This window comes from Pararge aegeria, chromosome 15 (assembly GCF_905163445.1).
Source record: "Pararge aegeria chromosome 15, ilParAegt1.1, whole genome shotgun sequence".
Classification (NCBI taxonomy): Eukaryota; Metazoa; Arthropoda; class Insecta; order Lepidoptera; family Nymphalidae; genus Pararge; species Pararge aegeria.
In genome coordinates, this window is record NC_053194.1 from 13299904 (window position 1) to 13316619 (window position 16716).

The window sequence follows — 16716 nt, forward strand, 5'->3', positions numbered from 1 at the left end:
ATCGCACGAACTTATATAGATGAGTAGCGTATGATGTTTAACAAGGATTTTGAAAAAAATATTTGTTAAGTAATAGTTAACTTAAAATTTTATACTTAAATATTAATAGTTTAAGTCGTCGTGTCGTGCCAATAAAAATATTCCGATTAATTATGTACCCACAACGCTGGTATTCTGTCAGTACCTAACGAGTTGAGGGAAGTCCTGTTACAAAATCACATATTAAAAAAAACTATTATAAAAGAAAGTAAACTTTATAATGGAAAAGCGAAGAAAACTCCGTTTTATGTTAGTAGAAATAGAAAATAGTTTTAATATAACTGCTATACCCCTAACAGGTTAGCCCGTTACAAACAGATTGTGAATAAATTGTAGTGGTAGGTATAAAAAAAGAAGAATTTTGTTTATTAAATATTATAGCGAAATAAGTCTTTATACTTATAGCGCTTACATAATGTTTACGAAAAAAGTGATGATAATTCCTTAACACAATAACACTTCGGCATTCAAAATATGTACACGCAAGTCTTTTGTTTTGATCGTTACAGAGAAATCTTCACATTGTTCCGTTGTATTTCTTACGACATACGTAATAAAAGCCACATTTCTTTCGCCGGCGTCTGCAAAGTCTCCATCAAAGAAAGCGGCTTACCTGACTTGAGGCAATTTCGCCGTCCACTGGCTCTGGCCAAAGGGAACGTTAAGCTGATGAAAGTCTTTGTACAGCCTCGTGTAATAGTGTTAGCTAGTATATACAACATCTGAGATACAATCATTGTGGTTTGTGTGAAATAAAATAACGGTATTCCACTTTGATGGCAAAATAAATATTTTTTTCGAACGTTTTTGTATTTCTCTCTTTGCCAATAGGCCTTAGAACTTTAGGATTCACAGTTGGACTCGAAAACACATCTGTTATGTTAAAAATTCTTGACGTATGCTATGTTCAAGAATAGTATGTTATCATCTTCGGAACTCCAAAGGCGCCAAAACCACAACAGATAGTATAAAGACGGTCCTCTAATAAGATAAAATCTAAAAAACTTTCGTCTTAAATTAATGATCAAATTAGGTTAACATTTGACGATCGAATAATGTCACCAAAAATATAATATTATGCTTCCAATTGATAACTTCGAATACAATAATAAATCCAATATTATTTACCATAAAGCAGAATAAACAGATATAATAAAAATATACAGAGCAAGTTTAATATTGTGTACAATATGTTGATTGTGGGCCCGGATCAAGTTTATTACCTTTTTCTACAGTCAGTTAAAAAAATATAATCCTGTATAAAATTATAATACACAAAGGTCTCTGTAATTGTCGGCATTCGTTTTCTCAAATAAGCATTTAATAACGCATTACAGCTTGAAATGGAACCGACGCGATTAGGAACAGTGATTTCTTGTCTAGGTGATGGTGCTGCGACCGCTAAATAACATGTTATTTGATAAATTTCCGTGAAAGTTGTCAAGATTAACTTGGTTTGTACAAAATTGCGACATTAAACTGTTTGATTGTGTTTAGCTTTATTACATCACTAGCGTTTTCGTCCGCGTATTTTACTGCGTTTCAAGAATCCCGTGGAAACCGTTGGTTATAAAAATGGTATGTCTATGTTACGTACCTTTCCTAATTTCAACTGATTTTGTGCCAAAGATCAAGTGGATCGGTTGCTTAGTTAGGGCGTGAAGGAAGGATTAACAAACAGACATTTTGGTGAACTCTGAATTTCTCGTACTTCAGAACTCGTACCTACTACAGCCTTTTAAAACTAGATTTCCAAAATAAAAAGTAGCCTAGTTTACTCACTGTGTATTCCACCTCCATTGCTCTCAGTGATACCATTTCAGCACCCATGAATAGCTTCTATCGGTTCTCCAAACATCACAATAATTATTACGTTATATCGGTAACTCTCATTCTTTAAGTGATCTCCTCATTTCTTAAATGATCCGTAGTAATATTCCAAGCCTATCTTACGTTGAAATAGATAAACGGATTCAATGTACTTGTATTTCTAATCAATAACTGACTCAGTGTGAATCCGGTCTGCGACTGTTTCTAGCAGGAGGGTCCGGTGTTTGAGGCAGTTTTAATTATAACACCCACGATATTAATCTCACCCACCAGGTGTTGGGATGATAGTAACACAATGCGTAATGACTTTCCGATTCTGCGTCTATTAAAACAATTTAGTAGCCCTTTGTTGGGTTGTAGGCAAACGAATGTGGCGCCCCGTAGCGAACCATAATGAGATAAAACATGACCCGTTGTAACAAATGAAGCTATCATCAACATGCGGTGAGCAAAAAATATAGTTCTGTTATGTGGTATTTTTTTGGCAACTATTTATTCAGTTTTTTTCGAAATCCGCTTTTTATCGTCTTATGGATCGGATATTTACGTATATCGTGAGCAAAAATATGAATTTCTAGACAATAATGTCATGTACGCAACGTTAACTCAAGTCAGAAACTAGATTATTGACGGTGTTTAGAATTCCTTTGACTAGGTACAGTAATAACTAGATGCATAATTACGTATTATAGGAAGTATTTTAATTACATTATAACATTACTAACTACGCTTATCTTAATTTTGATGCATGGTTTAAGTTATCTGAATAAGCTATTAGATTGAAGACTAGAGTTGATAATAGTTAGCAAGCCATTCGTTAAATATGTGATGCGGCTTTTGGACCACACAATCTCCAAGATATCTCAAATAAAGCGTTAAGTTTAGCGTCCTAAAATGGATATGCTACCTATTCCTATTTTATGAGCAAGTAACAATTAAGATGTTTTCGAATGTTAACGCTGGGTAACGTCGTTAAAACAATATGTTAATGTAAACATGCTGGAATAACAATGTCGAAAAGTAAACAATGACTGGCCAAACGCGATTGGTATTAAAAATAACCATACCTTAAGCTGCTACTTCAGTTACCCCTCACTGCGGTAGGCAAAGAGTTTAAAGCTTTACTTAGCTGTATATAGTAGAATAGAATATCTCATAGTTACATATTAATGTTAACATAGTCGATATTAACGTATTACCTATTTACGGAATGACTATCAATTATGCGTTCATGGGACTTACATTAGGTGCAACTATACCTTTAAACAGACTCGTTGGTCTAGTGGTTAGCATGTACAACTACAGATCACGAGGTCCTGGGTTCGAATCCCGGGTTGGGTCAAATTATGTAAGCTATTCTGTATTTTCTATTAAAGAATTCTCGATACCGGCTCATAGTTGGGAAGTTCGCGGTGTTAACCCCCGTGCCTCGGACAGCACGTAAAGCCGTCGGTCCCGGCTATTATCACTTAATTGTGTTCTAGTAGTCGTTAAAGCCCACCAACCCGCATTGGAGCAGCGTGGTGGGTCTATGCTCTAAAACCGCCTCTCCTTTGAGAGACGAGGCCTATGGGACTTTAATAGGCTGCGGTGGTGATACCCCTAATCAGGTATGCAGATGATATAAAATGAAGAAAATCTCCAGTACAAATTATAAAACACTTAAGGATAGTATTTGGAAGAGTTGTAAAAAACCTGCCTTCTATGCACGCCACTGCCGAAACCTTACCTGATCTTACTTAAATTACTAGTCCACCACACTGGCCCAGTGCGGATTGGTGGACTTAATACACCTTTGAAAACAAAATGTAAATGTTATTTACACGAAAACAAATAATATTTTTACAAAGAAATAAAGACATAACTAAAACTTAATACTAAAAGGTAAACATAAAAACTCACGTCGTGAAATATTAGAATGGATTACCCAGACTAAGCGCCCACACACGGTGGTACGTGCTCAAACAAAAAAACGTAACACAAAAAGGGAATGAAAACAATTTTGCTGCACTAGGAAAACGTCACGTAAAACGCCCCGTTTTGATTATACGGAAAAGAATCCAGAAACAGTTTTCTCATTACCGTGGTATTTTCAACTTGAAAGCGGTTGCGATTCAAACAAAAAATAAATGCGTCGCGTTTATCAATGTACAAAACACGTAGGTATTATACTATACTACAGTACCTACTACTATTGCATTAGCTCTAAGAACTATAGAAAGCGGTGATAGCCGAGTGGTTAGAACTTCGGCTTAACTTTCGGGGGACTATGTTCAAGCCTCGGCACGCACCTCTAACTTTTCTAAGTTATTTGCGTTTTGAATCCCTCTCATAGTGTGAAAAGACCTGTGCCCGGTACAACGGGTTTTAAGATAAATAATAAATAAATAAATAAATATACTATGACAATACACACATCGTCATCTAGCCCCAAAGTAAGCGTAGCTTGTGTTATGGGTACTAAGACGACTGATGAATATTTTTATGAATAATATACATAAATACTTAGAATATACATATAAACACCCAGACACTGAAAAATATTCACGCTCATCACACAAACATTTTCCAGTTGTGGGAATCGAACCCACGGCCTTGGACTCAGAAAGCAGGGTCGCTGCAAACTGCGCCAATCGGCCGTCAAAAGAAATGAAAGATGATAATGCTGATGATAGGATTTTTGCACATAATTGTATCATCATATCAAACCAGTACTGAGAAGGGGTTAAGGCCGTAGTCCACCACGCTCGCGCAGTGCGGTTCGGTGGACTTCTTCTTAGTCGTGCACTCTCTGCAGAGTGGTCGTGGCTGCTGAGATGAATTTCATGGGGCTAGGCATAATTGCATTGCACGGCTTCCCGCGCGAGTCTTCCCCACTTTTGGCGGTTGTTAGCGTGTCGAAAACATTCTACCACAGGTTTGTTGGACTCCACATACCTTTGATAACATTATGAAGAACTCTCAGGCATGCACGATGTTTCCTTCACTGTCGAAGCAAGTGATATTTTTAATTACTGAAAACGCACATAACTTAGAAAAATAGGCGGTAAATAATGGGATTCGAACTCGGCTCCCTAGTTAGACAATTGTAAAACAAGTTATAAAACGTAGGTAATGATAAATGCAAATAAATTTTAACTCAGTTATCGCGGTTTATTACTCAGCACAGAGCTTTTTGTGAAGGAGCTCGTATGCTTCCAGTATTACCGCTATGCTTATCGGTGCCGCTCAGCGGCATTGCGGTGTTCCGGTCTAAAGGGCGTGGCTGACGGTGTAATTACAAACACTTGAGGCTTTACACCTACGCCTCAGTTTTTAAGGACGTATTGAAAAAGTAAGACGTGCTTTTTGAATACCCTATGTGTTGCTATATGTATAGGCTAAGGTTTTCCACTAAGCAACGCTTCAGTTGCTTTGTCTGTCAAATAATTATATAAAAAACTGTATTTCGATTGATTGATGATGATTCAGCGAATCGACCCGTGGAATCAAACACCCTAGGGAACTTAGGACTTAATGATCAGCAGTACAACATGCTGACCACAACGATGCAGTTCCTTGGGCAGTCGTATACCAGCGTCCGTACAGAATCAAACTCAAAGCGATAAAATAGCTTCAATCAATTAGACAAAAACGAAACGACAGAAGTCTTTAGTGCTTTTGGCTCACAATATTTGTATCAAGTGCTGCCATCTCTGGATGATTCACAATACACACCGTGTCGTTCAAAGTGGAAAGTATAGATGTAGAGCTTTTCAGTTTATTAAGTCCCTCTTAATTATTTATCCTACTAATATTAAAAATATGAAAGAGCGGATGCTTGTTACTCTATCACGCAAAAACGGCTGCACGGATTTTAATGAAATTGGCACACATGTAGCCTTTGTCATGGAAAAGAACATTAGCTACCTTTTATCCCGATTCCTTAAGAAGATCCTGAGAGAAAATTAAAAAATTGTTTACGATCTAAGCCGCGGGCAGACTGCTTTGAAATGTGGTATGCATGTCACCTACGTTATCGAAAAGGACATGAACTTTCTATACCGATCTCTCAAATAGTTCCCGTGGTAGGATTAAAAATTGTTAACGAGCGAAGCTTCAGACCCAATACTGAAGTCCACGCAGACGAAGTCGCGGGTAGAAGCTAATAATGAATAATTCTGTTGAGCGGTTGTGATGTATATAGTATACAGGTATTTAATAAAAAAAAGGATATTCTTATAAGTATGGCCTTTGTAAAAGGTTTAAGGATTCTAAATTAAATACCTCTGCACCCCTGGAGGATATTGTTTTGAAAAAAGTCATCTACTCTGATAAGCCAACAAGACGACTGCTCATTTTTATTATGTCCATTCCCCGAGGGTTAGAGCTTCTTTGGGCGTTTGGTCTAAGTGAAGAAAATATGCCAGCAAAAAAAAAAAAACACGTTTCTTCGAATTCTGAAATGTTATTCATGCTATATTATTGATTAGTGGGTAAGTTGCTAGATTTTAGATAGCTGTTGTTTAGAAAACGCGACTTCTTTGTTTAGATGAGGGCAGTGGCGTGCATAGAGGGTATGCACAGGGTATGCAGACGATATAAAATGAAGAAAATCATCAGTAAGAGTTAAACGAGAAGAATACAAAAAATACACATTAATAACGATACTTATTCAAATTACCTCACTTAAAGACTGATAGTAGACTTAAAGACGACACTTAAATATGGGAAGGGATTGACTTTTACGGATGTCAGCAGGCAAATGATTCCAAAGCACAATAAAAGTGGAAGGGTTACCGAAGAACTTGGTTTTGCAAAATAGGAGTACCAGACGATTATCGTGTCGAGATCGGAGGTCAGTATGACTTAGATTTAATTTACACAACCATTGTGTAAATTATAATTCGCTTCGCTCATTGGAAGTCCGCTATCTTTTATTTCTTGGACCATGAATAAACGGAGGCATGACGATGCAGCCGCTTCCACAGCCTTAATCTTCGTATGATGCGGCCAGATAACGTTTGTGTGACGACCAGTTTATGGAACGACTAAACACAAAACATATGTTTTGATCTTTATAAATGCGTGTTTTTAGGATATTAGAGCGTCGGTTAAAACAACCTTTTTAGTGGTAATAAAGTTTTTTTAATTGATCAACGGGTCACTAACAGGACTAAAAACCAAGATAGGTTTTATTCCTGTATCTTCTCTAAATAAACATCATGTCATTATTAACGTCTCTGTGGTCCAGATACACTTCTCATGGGACGGGGAAGAAGACAACTTGGCTACTCGATTTTTTTTTGGTGGGGTGGATACATAACTTCAGTTTGAGTAAAATATCAAAGTCAAAGTCAAAGTCAAAAATATCTTTATTCAAGTAGGCCCACAGGTGGCACTTTTGATGCGTACATAAGAATTACACGGTAGTGAGATGATGGCGATAACCACATTCGTAAACTTAAAACTAAAGCTACGAGGGTTCCAAACGCGTCCTGGTCTAAGAAGAAGCCCACAACAAACTTAGCCGGGTGTTTTTTTTTTTTTTTTTGTTATCGCCATCTCACAATGTCATTTTAAATTATTAGAAGATCGATCGATTATCGATTATATCCTTTGGCCTTTCACTCCTATTATTAATTAAATAACTACCATAACTATTTTTTTTTATGATTATACACGAGCACTTGACTGCAATCACACCTGTTGGTAAGCGATGATGCAGCCTAAGGTAAAGCGCGCCTAGAAGATGCCTATTCACTCTTGAGTTGAAGATACTCATATAAAAATATAAAAGCCTAGTAGGTAGCAATACCATTATATAGGAAATGTTAATTCATTATCGTGTCTGAACTCGTAATGATATTCCATGCAGGATTAATACAAATGGAGGGCATAAATAACACATCAAAGACACCGCACTGGGGATATAATATACGAGGTTTTTGTATGATTAAATGCACAGTTACCATCCGTTTTTACAAACTACTTACATATAATGTATACATTTTCGCAATTCATGCCATATGCGTTTTTATAAAAAAAAGTAATGTAATTTTTTTTATTCTCAATCATTATATATGCCTGTTAAAAACTAAAACTGCTTGAAAAATCTCAAATCTCAAAATCTCATACTCATTATTAACACCAAAGTGTTTTTTGTTTACTTTATTTCTACATTCGGCTCCACCACTGCATCAGTCTTGATGAAATTTGACATAAAACTTATAGCTTGCATGCAGTATAAGGACTTTTGATCCCGGAAGACACCCGGGAACCGCTCTAATGTAATTTACATATGTGGCAAAGACCAGTACAGTGACAAGTGTCAACGAATTAGACAATGAAGAAATAGTATACAATTCGAACGCACGCGAAATTCGATCTTTGTATAATCATCTAGCAATATACTTATGTTGAGATAATAATCGTCGTTCAATTAAATATCCAACAATAGTTAAACAAGAAATAGTACAATAACTACGAAAAATGACATTTGCCCGTGTTCACTTAACGTAGGAAATACCTCAATCGGATGCCTAATGATTTAATGTCATGGTGTTTTGTTTAAATGATTTCTATTTGAGTATTTTAAATTTTAATGTTACATTTTACCTGTGCATTTTACCTGGAAACGGAAGCATTCCTCGCTCAATATTTGAAGCGTTTCAATGACAAGTTAAAATTCATCAGATAAGGAACCCACCCTATAACGGCTACTGAATAATGGAATGATGACCCATTTAATAGCAAATTAGGCCTCTGTATTAATGCAGTCAATATAACGTAATGTTGACGTCACATTACAGAAAGGCGCGGCGTCTTTGGCCCTTTAAAAAAAACTTTGAGAGTGTTTTTATAAGAGTGTGATTAAAAAAAAATATCGAATTCTTTTGATGCTTTTGGAGAGCATTATTCATTGTTGATGAGTGATAAAATCTTCGATTTAACTTATATAAAAATTATGCTTGCCGGCCTCGTTTTTGTATTAGTCAGCATGTGTTAGGATCACGGGGTTCAGGGTCCCAGATCCCAGAATCGAACCAAATTTCGTTCTAAACGCGACGTTTAGTCAATTTTTTTTGTAACTACAAGTTACTACAATTTGACTTAGTGGTAAGTGACGATTCAGTCTAAGATGTTAGATAGATAGATAGAAAGTCTTGATTGCATATACAGAAAAAAAAACAAATTGAACAAAACAAAAGGTAAATAAATATATATGCGCAAAGGCGGCCTTATCACTTGAAGCGATCTCCTCCAGATAACCATTGGTTGAAGCATGTTTAGTACGGAAAACGGGGCGGTGAGCAAACGGGGGGTAAGGCAGTTATGTTAAACCGCTACCCCTTGTCAGTTTATATGCGATATCGTACCGGAACGCTAACTCGCATGGTGGAATATATATGTCGGTAGAGTGGCAAACCGCGGTCGAACCCTCCAAGCCGAAGAAAATTGAGAAATTTTAATTTTCCAAATTTGCCCTGCCGGCGATCGAATTCTAACCTATTCATAGTAATATGTCTACTAAAACACCTTTGAAATTACAAAATAATATGAAATCGAAAAATATGTTCAGAATTTATTCGAAAAAAGTAAAGTCGTTTGCATATTCTCACGCGTCGCTTATCAGTCTGGTCGTATTAAAAAAGGGAATTAAAGTTCACACTGCACACAACCTTCTGGGAAGGGAGCTAGTAGGTCTAAAAGGCCTTATCTCAAAAGGTTATCTTGACATATTATTACTGTTAAAAGTTTTCTCAAATGAATTTAAATCGTGTCAGATTTCGTTTTAAAAAAAAAGAATCGCATTTTACACATCGCCTACGTGATATGAATGATGATTGTTTTCTATTATTTTTTCTTATAGCTATCAAATGTAAAATTAGTGCCTAGAATATTAAAATTTCGTAACAAAAACAAACTATAATAATTTGAGTAAGGAAGTATTTGATCATCAAAGTTACTTGCATTACTAGTGAAATAATCTTTATAACCATCTTTATATCACACGGGCTACCTTCCGTAATGACAGGAGTTTAGGCAATCCACGCTAGCCAAGTGCGGATTGGTGGAATTCACACGCCTTTGAAACATTCCGGAGAACTCATAGACATGCAGGTTTCTCACGGGTTATATAAATAAGAAGTATTCTAAATTCTGTATTCTGATGGTTTATACATACTAGCTGAGACATACCCTTCGCTCTTGACAGTGAAGACTTACCTAAATAATACGAAATTCGTTGACCCTAAACTTAAAAATGAACGAGCTGATACGCACTGATTTTACTTAGTTATATAATATGTCTGCTTGCTCCAAAGATTGGTACAGATTTATTAATAAATTCGCAAATTGCAAGTTTCTTAGAACCACACCTTAATTATAATGCATAGTTATGATGCTTGATATAATAACGGTAAATATGGCCGAAACTCTTACAGAAATAGACACAGAAGAATTCCAAATAAGATATAATCAGATTTTAAATAACACAAAATTTTCGAAACAAAAGTAATGAAATGTATAAATCCATATCTCTCATTGCCCTCAGTAAAGAATTCGGAAGGATAGCTGTGCATTTTTAATTATTTTACGTACCATATAATAATTCATGAACACAAACCAAACACAAAAACAGTACAGTCAGATAAATGGTTTCTGTTAACGATATCCAGCTCTGATCAAATGGTATCGATATCATAAAATTCGCAACCGAAAATCGTTTTCGCTGACAGCGTATTAATTTAATGTTATCGCCTCGCCCTCGCCCCCTGCCGGGGAACGCGAGAACAAACAAACTTATATTGCAATAAACTACAATTTTAAACAATAAATTTGAATGTTAACGACTCGCCGACTTTTGATTATGAAGTTATGTTTTTCGCATATGATTAACACCAACACAAATGTTCACACTGTCGTAAAAAATCAAATAAGAATCAAAATATTAAAAAATCAATTCTTATTTTATTATTAACCACTTTAGCCAATGATTAAGATGTACTGAAACTAGAAATGTCGTTGGTTCAAATCCTACTTGTTACAATTCCAAATCGTAGCGTAAACTCTACGTTTAAAACAATAATAGGCAATATGATAATTTTATATATTTGGCAGAGGTATAAAAAGTTTTTTTATCTTCTTGCTTAGCATGTTTATTGAAGAACGAGCGGTATTTTATGCTACCTGTAGCCAGTCCAGAGTTATTTACCAGTTACCTCTGCCATTGGCACATGTGTCGTTAATCTAAGTACGCGACTATTTTTTGATGTATAAAAATTTAATTTAACTTGCAATAAGGTTATTGTGAGAATGCACTTTTCTGTTTTATTTCAAAACATAAGAAGATTTTATAGCGGAATATATTTTTCGTTTTTAACAAAAACACAAAGTGAATTGACTCAATAAAAGTCAAAATTGGTATTCAGTGCACTGTTTAAACAAAAGAAAAATAGTGAAATCCAAAAAGTTGGAAAGAAAACATGTCGAACAAACTGGAACTACAGAAATGGAGCGTGTTTGTACAGAAAGTGTCCCACAAAAGTAGGGAACATCCAGCGAGTGGCGACTGGGCACTAACTAGGTCAGCCGTGGTCATTAGGCGAAGCGGAGAGTTCAAAAAAGAGTACTACTGTACATTTAGGTTTATTTTTTCCATAATTTCATAAAATTCCTCATAGTAGTGAAACGGAATACTTTTAGGATGTACGTGTTGTCTATCTATTCGTTCATTCTCTATCTCTGTACCTTAAATACCTATTATTTATATTAATAGAACTTCGACTTCACTTTCGGGGGGCCGAGTTCGATACCCAGCTTTAACTTTAACTTCTAACTTTTTGAAGTCATGAATACTTTAAGCAATTAAAATATCACTTGCTTCAACGATGCATGAAAGCATTGTGAAGAAACCTGCATGCCTGAGAGTTCTCCATAATATTCTCTTAGGTGTGTGGATTCCACCAGTTCGCATTGGACCAGCGTGTTGGACTACGGCCTGAACCCCTTCTCATTGTTGAAAGAAACACGTGCCCCGTAGTGCGCCGTTAATAGGTTGATAATATGTCGATGATGATAAACCATCAACCCTGTAACGTCCCAAAGCAATGAAAGTTTTAGATTAAATACAAGCTGCTCTAATGCAGTTTTTTCTTCAACGATTATTTTCATTACAGTAATAACAAGGGCCGATGGGTTAACCTGCCATGGTGCGTCAAAGTTTATAATAATTGGATATTGCAAAGCTTAAAAGAGCAACTGCTGAGTTTCTTGCCAGCTTCTTCTCGGTAGAATCTGCCTTCCGAACCGGTGGAAGAGTCACTACACACAGACAGACTTGACGTTTCAAAAGTGCTTATATTAGGCCTACTTGAAATAAATGAATTTTGAATTTTTTGAATTTTTTTTCTTGGTTTATTTGACGCTTAAAAGATTTATAGTTTTTAGTTCTTCCAGTAAGTAATATATTATGATGCGAGTATATTGTGGCCTGTGTTAATTAATAGACTTGATTCTCAAGTAATATATGTCGGGTCACAAATTTTAGTAAAGAGTTGCTACGATTAGATTATAATAGAATCGGGGACCGGTAGATCAGAAATGAATAACATTGCGAATATTAGTAATTTAGTAATAAAACATTTTTATAATTGATTGATTAACTGATTTCTTTAATTAAAAATGTTGGCAAAGCAAATTACGTCCCGCGACTTAATCCATGAAAGTAATGATATTTGTTAGTAATCCCGAGGTTAATATATTTTTGCCTGTCATGTCATGCTAAGTTTTATTAAAATCGTTTTAGCAGTTAACCTTTGCATTGGCAACTAAGTTTTTCTTTATCCTGACAATTTCATTGTTTTCGCAGTTTATCAGGGAAATACAACCCCAACTCTACGATGAAAGCTTTTTATCTATATGTGCCAAATGCCCGAAAGGTTTCGTTTTTAGATACGCAACGTACGATAACAAATGAACAAACAAACACACTTTCGCATATTATAGGAACTACTATATACACCTAACGTCCGCAAGATAGGTTTAATTTTTGAAATATGCAAATAATTTAAATGATAGATTATATAACCAATGAACAAACGAACAAACTTTCGCATTTACAATAATGGTATGAATAAAAGAAAACGCATTAATAAAAATTAAAATAATAACACACCTTGATGGATCATATTAATTAGCTATCTCAAGTATTAATCAACAGCAATAATATGTTATTCTCAAATATCTCCATATTTAGAAGCGAAATTATTCAAATTTTAGTATAAGAAAGATTAATGTCACACCTCATAGAGCGGGAATATTTATTTACAAGGTGTAATGTAATACACGCCCACGTATTAAATTATTATTTATGCGCTACGCCCGCTAAAATTTATTGGGATTTAGTTTTATTAAGCGGCCGTTTTGCAAATTTGTCGTGGATCGTACATAGGGCCAATTTATTTGTCTTAGTGCCGATTTTTTATCTGTCAAGTATTCTTTAACTGCAAGTGTAATGGCATAGTTGTTCTTGTTTACCCAATTTCTATGCAGTGACAAATAAATGACTGGCCATCATCAATGAGCTAATGAAAGATGATGATGATGATAAAACAAATCTACAAAAAGAGAAGGTTGAGAATTAAATTTGTTACTATTAGTACTTTTATTTAAACTAAAATAAGTATTTTTTGTAGCCTTTGTCCGCCACGTTCATTTTGAGATTTTAAAAAATTCCGGGAAAGCTAAGCTTTCGACTTTGCCAATTTTCACCGAGAAGTGAAGCCGTGCATAGGGAACAAAGGCATTTTTTATAAACTCTAGGTAACTTTACCTGGGACAAGGTAACCTGGGATTCTGGGCTACAAAGTTTTATATACCCATCTCCAGTATGCAAGCTCAACAATACGATTCGACGGTTCGACAAGTTGACAATCCCAAACTTACCAGCTTGTTTGATACTTGGTCATCCCGTAGAGACGTCAGTTCTCTTTATGTTTTCAACCGTCTGTGTCTGTGGGCGTGCTCTGAGGAGTTGTTTTACCTGATACCCTTTGCTGAACTCAGATAACACTATGCAATGCAGAAACGAGATTCACCATATTTTGACATCTGGATATCCGATGTTCTTCGACTGTCCGTAATCTTTAACTCAGCCAACTTTAGTTCAATTTGTTTGAGTTAAGTCGATATGGTATGGCGACGGCCAGAGGTGACTGAACAAAACGGAGACATAAACACACATTAACGAATTTCCTTCCTGATATAGGTACGACTACATCTATTCCTGGGGATTTTATTCCAAAAATGTCATGCGGAAGAATTATATTAGTGAACGAATTTTGTTTTTACGAGTTAACATAAAACTCATTGACGGTACACATTTGGATGGATAATAAAATGCTGTCTCGATTCCTTTAGAGCGAGGTGTTTATAGAAAGGCCATTGCAAGGAAATGAAGCGTAATTTTACCCTAACCAAAAGATTAAGAAATGCCGCAGAAACCCGTAGAAAACTTTTTAATAATGTTTAAAGAACATTTAAGACACTTCTTGACAATAGCAAAAGCTCTGAATTCTTGCGTTAAAACCCGAAGACATTGCTCTAGAAATTGTTTGCAAATGGTTAGCTTAGTTAAACTATCTGAGTTATAGAATTGGATGCAGTTTTAAGAAGGTATATTTAGTATTTTTATTATGAATATTATTATTATATATTTTATTATTATATTTTAGCTGGAGGGTAAAGGAGTATCTCTCTCTCTATCTGTATTCTATGAGGGAGGAGGATCTATGTTTATTATTTATTTTATTAATTTACTTATTGTACATATAGCAACTATAAATATGTAAAAACTACACAAATTATTTAGATGTGTAATATTTATAGGTTATAGTTATTAGGTAGTTAAATTTTGCATCGCCTGAAAATATATGAGTAATTGTAAAAGAATTCTATTGTTCATGGACTACTGAGCTAGTATAAACTGTGTTCCAGTAGTCAGCCTTCCTCAATTATACAGAGCAAATAATGAGAGATTTTACAAAAATACATTTAAAATCAAATTTATACTTAAGCAAACGCACATAACTTAGAAAAGTTAGAAGTAGGTGCTGGGATTCGAACTCGGCCCCCGAAAATGAAATGGAGCTCCTGCCCACTGGGCTATCACTGCTACCCTTGATTAATATTATTATTATTAACGTGTTTTATGAGTTTATATGAATACAATACAGGTGTTACAGTAAATTATAAAGTAGGTAAATAATTAAACTTAAAAATAAATTTATAGTTATCTAAACTATAAATTCATATTTGCCAGATAATTTAATAAATTGATTAGGATTTTTACAAAAACGCCAATGATTTTTATCTCGCTCAATAACGAAGACTATTATTATTTATTTGTCTACTCTAACTCATATTTAAGTATTTATGGTATGTTAAAATATGTATTAGTATATTTATTTTTTATATTTATCAATAGTATTGTTGTATTTGTGTAGTCTGGTTTATGAATAAGTATGTACTAAATAGTGTTCTCCACCTATTCGTTTTTCTTTTTGAGTTTTCCTAATCCTAAGGTTGCCTGGCAGAGATCGCTACTTAGCGACAAGGCCGCCTTTTGTATCCTGCTTCATGCTTCATGTGTTTGTTCTTTTTTTTTTCGTTTTTCTTAGTGGTGTACAAATAAAGAGTATAAATAAATTATTATTTAATTTACAAATCGTTTTCAAGAAACAATTTAACATGTTCACGTCCATGACATTAAGTTGGTGGGTATATTTTGATATAAATACTGATATACTTTAGTCTTGTTTGGCTTCGAACGTTGCATAGATACCACAGACAAATAAATTCACGTAGCATATCGTAATTTATTATTTATCTGTATTTAAATTTGAGTGTAGTGTAATGTGCACTCGACCGTCTTTACTGGCCTTAATGATGCTGCAACTCCATTGATATTGTGCGATGCACGATTTACCACTACGGGCTATTTGCCTCGCACCAGGATATAGGGTAGTGATGTATGCCCGGATGTGAGCAGAATCCCGTTTTAGCTTCTTCTTTGTTGATAGATACTACATCAATGCAATTTATGGTTTTGTGGTGAAATAATAAAACAATTTTGTATGGGAGAAGGCCTTTTTCCAGCGGTGGGTCAACTATGAGTTTAAATTTAAATGATGATGCCTCTACTAACTACATAATACAATAATAATATGAAAAAAATTTGACGAATTAGTATAAATCGGGAGGATTCATTCTTATTATTATAAACGTTATTTTTTGCAGTGATGATGCAGTCTAAGATAGTAGCGGGCTAACCTGTAAGGAAGTATAGTAGTCATATCCCTAATCGGTTACCACGCGACATCGCACCGGAACGTTCCTACGTTTAGCGTTCCTCCGTCACGTCTTTTTTGGCAGTGTGGTAACAAGCCACGGCCGAAGTATACGGCCACTAGACCAGAAAATTCAGAAAAATTAAATTCCCAAATCTCTCCTGCCGGGAATCGAACCCGGGACCTTTAACTTAAAACCACAGCGCTCACCTTGCGCCAAGGAAGTCGACCAATATAATAATAGTACCTTTAAAAGACCAATACTGCGAGGTTAGTTTTAAAAAGTTTGGAAAATCCAAAAGTGCACGCCTCATAATCTCATTTTTTTCACAATAAAATTTTTTTTCATATTAATTATTATTCATTTTTTGTAAACAAGACACGGGAATGTCATAATGATTGCACATTGAAAGTTACAATTAATATTAGCTAGAATAATTACATGGAAATTTAACGACAGTGAATTGAACGCTCATATTAACTAAGAAATTATGTCGTGTGTTACTTTAGATAATTA